Source organism: Physeter macrocephalus, chromosome 18 (genome assembly GCF_002837175.3).
Source record: "Physeter macrocephalus isolate SW-GA chromosome 18, ASM283717v5, whole genome shotgun sequence".
NCBI classification, from domain to species: Eukaryota; Metazoa; Chordata; class Mammalia; order Artiodactyla; family Physeteridae; genus Physeter; species Physeter macrocephalus.
Window position 1 is genome coordinate 47,798,834 of NC_041231.1, and position 7,580 is coordinate 47,806,413.

General features: G+C 47.1%; 1 protein-coding gene across 2 annotated transcripts in view; it reads left to right on the forward strand.

Annotated features, from left to right (window-relative positions):
* Positions 1-7,580, forward strand: part of ZNF621 (zinc finger protein 621) — a 115,202-nt gene that overhangs the window by 99,005 nt on the left and 8,617 nt on the right. The window lies entirely within an intron of this gene.

Sequence of the window (7,580 nt, forward strand, 5' to 3'; positions counted from 1 at the left end):
CCCTGCATCGGCAGGCGGACTCCCAACCACTGCGCCACCAGGGAAGCCCAGCTGCTGTGTTTTGGGAGGAAATTCTTATGCAGTAGCAGATAACTAATACAGTGTAGGACAAGTGATTCAGTTATTCTACCCAAATGAGAGATACCCATCTGCCAGTGGATGAGGGCTGCTTTGAGGGCATGTTAATTCACCTGCATGGATTTGTGGGCAGACAGGGCTTTGGTGGCCAGAGAAAGCCTGTGGGCAAAGAGATGCAGGATCTGGCAGTTGGAAGTCAGGCCTGTGTGTACTCAAAGGTAGAGGTGAGGAGATATGAGTAGGGGGCTTCCCAGGGCCTGCTAACTCTCAAAGTCAATTTAAATCTCATCTCTATTACTTCCCTCCCCCCAGGCAAACTTGGAGCCCCTACTTCCTTTTCAGAGCCTGGTTCCTCCAGGATGTCCCTGGTAGAAGGAAGAGAAGTCAAGCATCTCTTTCCATAATTGACCCCTCTGGGGTGCTCCCTTTGATGGGTGTTGGTGTTTCTTTTGCCGATGACTGGTTGTCGATGCTCTCTGTGACACGAGTCCAAAGGCAAGGCTTGCTTGTGAGGTGCGTGTTTAGGTCCTTGAAGGGCCCTGTGGTCATTCCCTGATGGAGACTGACCTCTCCCACTCCCCACTCGGCTTTCACCTTGGAGTCTGTTCCGCAGCCTCCTGCTGCCTGCCTTCCTGTGCCTGGTGGGCAGCCCTGTTGAGTGGAGTACAGGAAAGACAAGTCCAGTCCAGTCTGTGATGTCAGCTGGACCTTTGGGGGACTTGCAGCATCAGCCTCACTAATCGGGCTGTTCCAGGTGCTCCTTTTCTGCCGTGTGCCTCCTCTCTAGGTGTGTCTCTGCTTAGGTGGGTACAGCACATCCCTGGGGGTTGAGAGGCCAGACTCCCCATCTTGTAGGAATCCCAGATCCTTACGGCTGACTCTTGATGCCTTCTCACTTGGCTTTGAGGTGGGGTGGGGGGAGGAATCACACTCTTATATCCAGCATGGCCTTCCAGTTTGTGGCTGCGCCATGGGTCCTAGCTTCTGTTTCTGGAGGAAGAGTCTTGCCCAACACCCAGCAATACACATAAAGCCCCCTTCTCAGTGCTGAGCAGTGGGTACTCCACAGATATTCATTTTCCTCCTTCTCAGTGTCAAGGACGGAACATGCACCAGTGTGGTTGGCCTGAGGACCTGGGTTTAATACAGAAACGGGGCTCACAGAGGGAGGGAAAGGAAAGAATGCGTGCGTTCCTGCTCCTAGCGCGGAGTCTCACGTGGAGTGGGTATTCATGGAGCTGATTCAGGAGCCTTTTCAACAGAAAGCAAGCATATAGAGAAACAGAGGTCCGGGGTCAGTCTCCGGTGCTTGTGGGGGACATGAGGTGGTGGCCTTGCCTGGTCTTCAGTGGCTGCCCCCATGAGCCAGGGGCTTCCCCTTCCTGGGCACCAGGCAGCTGCCACCCTCTTTGCCTCTTTTCTGTGAAATGTGGCCAGACACAAGGCCCTCACCATGCGCCCTCCCTTCCGGAGGCTGCCCGGGCCCCCTCCCCTTGTCTTCCTTCCTTCCTTTCTTCTTTCATCCGTATATTTCTGTATCTACTACAAAGGTCAAAAAAACAAATCAATGAAAAGAAGGACCCAATAATCCTGAGACCTGGCTCGGGGATGGGAGGTGGGGAGGGAAGCCGTGCAATAAAATGAAAGAGAATTTAAAAATTCCCTGAACAAGGCACAGCATGGGGTCCCGATCAAAGGGCCAGGCAGCTTCAGCTTCATGTGTGCAGCAGCTGGATGCTCTGAGGTTGGGGGAGAGACGGCCCCCAGGCCTTGGCCCCCCTCCCCACCTCCTGCCCGACACACACAAGCACACGCATGCACACATGCACATAGGCACGTACATTTCTCGGACCATCACCTGACTGCTAAGGAAGATCTGAGGATGGATATCTGGAGTCTGGGAGGCACATTGGAGAAGGCATTGGGGGCCCGCTTAAATCTGCATAGTGGTCCCATTTTCCAAGGCTGTCTCAAGATCCCATCCACACGAGAGGGGTCACATGCCCTTTGAGGATCAAACAAGAGTATTAATAGTGACTGAGGAATGGGATATTACAAGTCCCTCCTGGCTTTTTCTGAACTGACCTTGGAAAAAGGTGAGAAAATAAAAACCCATCAGTCTGCAAAGAGCTGAATCACCTTTTTAAAGTCCCTTCCTGTGAATAGAAGCTCTTCCACGAGGTTCTTCCTGATACCTACCACTTCCCCACCCCGAGCCCCGGGGCTTGATTGAGCATTTTCCCCTTGAAGCACCCAGCTGTACTCCAGTGTTCTTCCACCGGAGAGTGGAGGCACCTGGGGTGCTTTATCATTCTTCATCATTAGTCTGTTCCATTCTATTCTAAGGGGGCCAGCGGTAAAGCAAATCAGGGGCAGACTTGAGCCATCACCCCTTATTGGCAAGTGACCTTGGACAAGTGATGTAACCTCGGTTTCCTCATTTGTAAATTGGGGATAATAAATGTAGTTCTTCTTTTGAACAGTGGCTCTTCGAATATTTAAGGGCAGGTTTTCTCCTCTAGGCTCAACAGGCTCTGCTATTTTCACAGTTCTTCAGATATGTTATTTAACTTCCAAAAATCCAAAAGTGTTTTGAGCAAGAACGGCATCGTCAGAATAAGAATAGAGGCTCTGCCCTTCGGGAGCCTCACTCAGATGTATATGTTCTGGCATGTTTGCTATCAAGTGAATCATTGTTTGATATGATGTTTATTGTACATCAGTGTAGAAATATGACGACTTCCCTGTGTACATAGGTAGAGAAGGCAACATGTGTGTGTGTCTGTATTTGAGTACGTGTGTGTGCATCTGTGTGTCTGTATGAGTGTGTGTGATTATTTTCCTGCTTCTTTCCAAAGAGTTTTGAGGTGGTTTGGTGATGAAAACAGAATAGGAAATGAATCATTTAATAATAAAATGGAATAAAGGTAATGGAAAGGATGCAGAAGTAGGTACTTCAAGATTTCTGAGTTGAACAGACTAAACATGTGCAGGAAATTTGGCTGTTTCTTGAAAGTTAAGGCTCTACAACAGAGCCTTATGGTTACCTTGTTTGTTTGTTTGTTTTTGGCAAAAATGGTTTTATTTCCTGACTATTACTTTCTGCTTGCAGTAGGTCAGAGAAATGGCAGCTGGATCCAGGGAGATGAGAAATTTAAGTAGGCTTAGGAGTTGGCAGCCAACAGCACATTGGTTTTTGTCTTTTTTCACCTACTTTTCTTTGTTTCTTATTTATGTAACAAAAAAACCAAAAACAGAAACAAAAATCCTCTGTTTGTAAGCCACTTTCCACATTATTCCACTAACAATTCTGTGTATAGCATAAACATTATTCTTCCCATAAACTGAAGCCCCAGAGACTTATGCCCATTTTATGGACATACTACAATTTATCCATTCTCTTATTGATGGACATTTCAGCTGTTTCCACTTGGGACTTTTATAAATAGAGCTACTGTGGACATTCTTGTACAGGTCTTATTGTGAATTTATGTTTTCATTTCTCTTGAGTAAATATCTAGGGGTGGAATCGCCAGGTCATGGAAGAGGTGAATGTTTCAGTTTCAGGAGAAAGCTAAACAGTCTTCCACAGTGATTTTACCAGTTTACACTCCTACAAGAGGTGTCCAAGAGTTCCAGTTTCTGCATATCCTCACCAACCCCTGATGTTGTCAGCCTTTGCTTGTAGCTATTCCAGTGAGTGTGTAGAGGTCTTGCACTGTGGTTTTGATTTTCCTTTCCTCAATGATTAGTGACTTTGAACACCTTTCCTTATGTGATCTGGCCATTGGAATATCTTCCTCAGTGCCCAAAGGAATGAGCTACTGCTAGTCACAATAACAGACTAATTTCAAACACATTATGTTGAGTTAAAGAAGCCAGACAAAAAGGAGAACATACTCTATGATTTTGCATCCTGTAACTTTACTGAATTTAATTATTAGTTCTAAGTTTTTTGGTCTGGTTGTTAAGGTTTTCTCTACGTAGCATCATATTATCTGCAAACAGTGACAGTTTTACTTCTTCTTTTCCAGTTTGGATGCCTTTTATTTCCTTTTCTTGCCTAATTGCTGTGGTTAGGACTTCCAGTACTATGTTGAATAAGAGTGGCGGGAGTGGGCATCCTTGTCTTGTTCCTGAAGTTAGAGGAAAAGCTTTCAGCTTTTCAACATTCAGTATGATGTTAGTTGTTGGTTTGTCATATACGGCCTTTATAATGTTTATGTATGTTTCCTCTATACCACTCTATTGAGAGTTTTTAATCATAAATGAATGTTGAATTTTGTCAGGTGCCTTTTCTGCATCTGTTGAGATGATCATATGATTTTTATCTTTCCTTTTGTTAATGTGGTGTATCACACTGATTGATTTGCAGAATATGAACCATCCTTGCATCTCTGGAATAAATCCCCTTGATCATGGTGTATGATAAGAGGGGATAATTTTTATAATTTTGTAGAAAGTTATCCTTTAAGCCTACAGAAGCATTGTGGTGAACATTGGGTCATGAAAAGCTGTTCATGAGCAAAGCCTGCCTTGGTGCTTGTTGAAATAGAAGTTTATGATCATTTTGGTGGAGAGACATCTCTTCCTAAAGATAGAAGCCCAACTTGGGAAGATTTTTGCTTGTTCATTCATTCCTGTTCCCCTTCTTCTTTCCTTCCATCCATCCAATATTTTCTGTGTACTTAGGCTGATGAATACTATGTTCTGGGCACTGTGCTAGCTTCTGGAGATGAATTGGTATTTTTTTCCTTTTAAGCTGGGGGTGCAATGGCATTTTATTTGTATGCTCCCATCTCTGATTTCCCAGGACTTTGAAACATTTCTGGCCAGGGTGTGAAAAATATCTTTGCTTTCCTAGCTGGAGAGCATAGATCTGCCTTTGGATATACACATGAGCTGAGGAAAGTTCCATAAGGCAGTGTTTTCTCAGCTTTACACTATAATCTCCTCTCTGTCTGTAGTTAAGGAGTTTTGCCTGCTTGGGCTCATTTGTGCTGCTGCTTTGTCTGGTCTTTGGCACGAGAGGACTCCTGGAGGACCTGATGTAAAACATAGACTTTCTCCTACCCCCACTAATTTAGACTTAATTAGGGAATAATCTTGCATTCTGAAATAGAAAAAAAATGAAGGTGGGGTACCGTAATAATCATAGTAATAATAATATCTTACATTTTTACAATAATCTCTTACATTTGTATAGCTCTTTACCTATTCGAACCATTTTCACATTAATTTTCCCTATCACCCACCATTAGAAAGGTAAGTGATAGATATTATCATTATCATTTTTTATTGTGGTAAAAGCCATATAACAAGAGATATACCCTCTTCACAGAGTTTTAAGTATACAGTATAATATTGCTAACTATAGGTCCAGCATTGTACAGAAGGTCTCTAGAACTTTTTCACTTATACCCATTGAACAGCAGTCCACTCTGTCCCTCTCCGCACAGCCTTGTCAACCACCATTCTACTTTGTGTTTCTGTAAGTTTGACTACTTTAGATACCTCATATAATTGGATTCATGCAGTATTTGTCCTTCTGTGACTGGATTATTTTTATCTGGCATAATGTCCTCAAGGTGCATTCATGTATCATATGACAAGATTTTTGTCCTTTTTTATGGTTGAATAAAGTTCCATTGTACGTATATACCACATTTTCTTTATCCATTCATCCACTGATGGACATTAGGTTGTTTCCACCTTTTGGCAGTTGTGAATAGGGCTACAATGAACACAGGAGCACAAATATCTTTTTGAGATCCTGATTTCTCTTTTTTTTTTGGTGGTACGCGGGCCTCTCACTGTTGTGGCCTCTCCCGTTGCGGAGCACAGGCTCCAGACGCACAGGCTCAGCGGCCATGGCTCACGGGCCCAGCCGCTCTGTGGCATGTGGGATCTTCCCGGACTGAGGCACGAACCTGTGTCCCCTGCATCGGCAGGCGGATTCTCAACCACTGCGCCACCAGGGAAGCCCTGAGATCCTGATTTCAATTCTCTTGGATAAATACACGGAAGTGGGATTGCTGGATCGTATATAGTAGTTCTATTTCTAATTGTTTTGAGGAACTTCTGTAATAGGGGTGGGGAGGGTGCAGGTCATTAACGCCTGGCTGTTAACACACGGCCCTTAGCAGTTCTGCTCCACCAGTGGTCAGCATTGCTGTGGCCCATTTGCCCGGACTGAGGAGCCTGAGAGCTGGCTGGGTCCTGGGCACCTGGCTCCCTCAGTGATGACGGCTGGGCAGGGTCTGGGGATCTGGCCCTGGGGGCGCTGCCAGCTGAGATCTGCCTCCTCAGCTGGGCCTGGGCATTGGCGGGAGGGCCCAGATTGGATGTTGGATGAGTGCTCCTGGGCAGGGTGACTGGCCTGTGTAGAGACCCTCTCCTTTTAGCCAGGGCCTGGACCTTGGAGTGTGAAAGTTGAGCCTTGGGACCTTGAACAAGTAAAATGAGAGGTAATGATGTCGCTTTGCTTATGCATTTGTTAAGTGTTAAAAGCTGAAAGGAGGCATGGAGAAAGAATTCAATGCCTCCCCTTCCATTTCTTGTATAATTCTCAAGGCCATGACTTTTAAGAGTATTACACCTTTAGATAAAAAGTTGCAGGACTTCCCTGGTGGCACAGTGGTTAAGAATCCGCCTGGATTAGCAGGCAAGATGGCGGAAGAGTAAGACGCGGAGATCACCTTCCTCCTCACAGATACATCAGAAATACAGCTACACGTGGAACTTCTCCTATAGAACACCCACCGAACGCTGGCAGAAGACCTCAGACCTCACAAAAGGCAAGAAACCCCCCACGCACCTGGGTAGGCAAAAGAAAAAAGAACAAACAGAGACAATGAATAGGGACGGGACCTGCACCAGTGGGAGAGAGCAGTGAAGGAGGAAACGTTCCCACACACTACAAGCCCCTACGAGGGCGGAGACTGTGGGTGGCGGAGGGGGAAGCTCCGGAGCCTCGGAGGAGAGCGCAGCAGCGGGGTGCGGAGGGCAAAGCGGAGAGATTCCCGCACAGAGGATCGGTCCCGACCGGCACCCACCAGCCCGAGAGGCTTGTCTGCTCACCCGCCGGGGCGGGAGGGGGCTGGGAGCTGAGCCTCGGGCTTCAGTCGGATCCCAGGGAAAGGTCTGGAGTTGGCAGAGTGAAAACAGCCGGAAAGGGCTAGTGCGCCACGGCTAGCCGGGAGGGAGTCCGGGAGAAGTCTGGAGCTGCCGAAGAGGCAAGAGACCTTTTCTTCCCTCTTTGCTTCCTGGTGCGCGAGGAAGGGGTTTAAGCGCGCCGCTTAAAGGGATTAAGGGCACCGCGTAAAGGAGCTCCAGAAACGGGCGCGAGCCGCGGTTGTCGGCCCGGACAGCAGAAACGGGCGTGGGACGCCAGGGTTGCTGCTGCCGCCACCAAGAGGCCTGTGTGCGAGCACAGGTCACTCTCCACACCGCCCCTCCCGGGAGCTCGTGCAGCCCGCCACTGCCGGGGTCCCGGGATCCAA